The sequence below is a fragment of the Lagopus leucura genome, unplaced genomic scaffold (genome assembly GCF_019238085.1).
Source record: "Lagopus leucura isolate 7727_CA_CO unplaced genomic scaffold, USGS_WTPT01 Super-Scaffold_100004, whole genome shotgun sequence".
NCBI lineage: Eukaryota > Metazoa > Chordata > Aves > Galliformes > Phasianidae > Lagopus > Lagopus leucura.
Window position 1 is genome coordinate 7,749,786 of NW_024962264.1, and position 1,642 is coordinate 7,751,427.

At 30.0% G+C, this 1,642-nt stretch overlaps 1 long non-coding RNA gene across 1 annotated transcript in view; it reads left to right on the plus strand.

The window, feature by feature from the left end:
* The window catches only part of LOC122179535, a 20,539-nt gene extending 19,797 nt beyond the window's left edge, over positions 1 to 742 (plus strand). The window contains exon 3 of the long non-coding RNA XR_006178725.1: positions 340 to 742. This is a non-coding gene — a long non-coding RNA (uncharacterized LOC122179535). The remainder of the gene's footprint in view (positions 1 to 339) is intronic.
* Positions 743 to 1,642: the final 900 nt, after the last annotated feature.

Below are 1,642 nucleotides of genomic sequence, written 5' to 3' on the forward strand. Positions count from 1 at the left end.
TTTGCCTTACTCTTTTGATTATATTGCAATTATAACATCTTGGTTATACATATGGTCTTTATGAATTTATTCAGGTTTTTATTTTTTACCCCATTTAAAATTTTAGCATTTAAAATATATCATGAAATTTAATTCCATTGCTTTGTGAGGAAATACTTTTGTTTGTTTTAAGCATGTTTACTCTTTCATAAGCGTGTTTGTTTTACATCCAGTTATTGTTTGCCTCATTTGATGTGGTTATTACATGGATTACAATCTCTTGATTTTCACCTTTTCCTTAACAAACATCCTTTAAAAGTATATACCGTGCTCTACCTAAATTAATCTTCTTTTTTCCAGGATGAAGATTTATGGTCCAAATATTCTCTCTGGATATAAAAGCAACCGTGCAATTGGACAACCCTTATAGTTCTTACTGTACACTTTTGACGTTTCCTTTTCAAAATGTAGGATCCAGAACAGTGCCCAATATTGAGGTGTTGTTATCTCATGGGCATGAATACTGGAAACGTTGGATGGTTTCTGTTTCTGTATCTGTTCATCATAGCATGTGCTTAACATTCTCTTTGCATCTGAACTGACGGTTTGACAGATCTGTCAAACGGATGAACGTTTCATCTTACATATAAATAGATAAATTAAAGCTCACCAGTATTTATAAACTTAAAACTACTTTTATTATAATATTAATTTATTTGCATTTATATGTTCAAGAATATTAATTTGCTTTTATCAATTTTAATTTCATTGGCAATTGGTCTCACTTTTACTCTTAACACTAAAATATCTTTTGTGTTCAGAATCTTAAGCAGAGTTTTGAAGGCTCATCTGTAGATTTACTGGTGACTGCCTTTCCCTCACACAGTTCAGGTCTCATATCCTACTACTGTATGCCTATAAGTAAGCCCAATCATAACTCATCACCTTCTCCTACCTTTCATCTTATTACAACAGTTGTTCAGAATAGCCAGTGTAATTGTCCTTATCATTAAGTCTTTGAAGTTTTAGGAGATTTTTTAAAGAACGTGTTATGTTAAACATTGCCAAACAGTTTGAGAAACTACGTAGATGTAGATGCATCAACCATATCATGCTATTTTATTCAAGATACATCATAAACAGCAATGACGTAGTCTAGAAACTCACAGATCCATCCTATTTTTTTATTTTATGTATAAATATATACACAATATATATGTATGACTTGACTTAGCTATTTTCATATGGTAGAATTCAATCTGAAATAAAACGTGATCAAAATGTTCATCATATGAATCTTATTGCAATAGAGCCAATGTGTCAAGAAATACTCCCTCATATTTATAATTTAATAAAAACTTGTTCTACTTTTTCTCATGTCTATCTGAATATAAGGTCTGCAACATGAAATACCTTACCTGGGAAAGGTGAATTTAATTTTTAGATTAATACAGTTTAATATCCAGAAATGAAAATGAGAAAAAATAGCATAAAATCAGGTTACAGGGAACAATGTTTGAGAGCTGAACAATAGTCTGGATCATATTCCAGACAATATCTCTATTTCTAAATATACCATATTCAAAAATATTTTTTCCCAATTATTCTCTGATTATGTAATTATTTTCCCATTATGAGTGAATTATCAATTTAAAAACTTGTT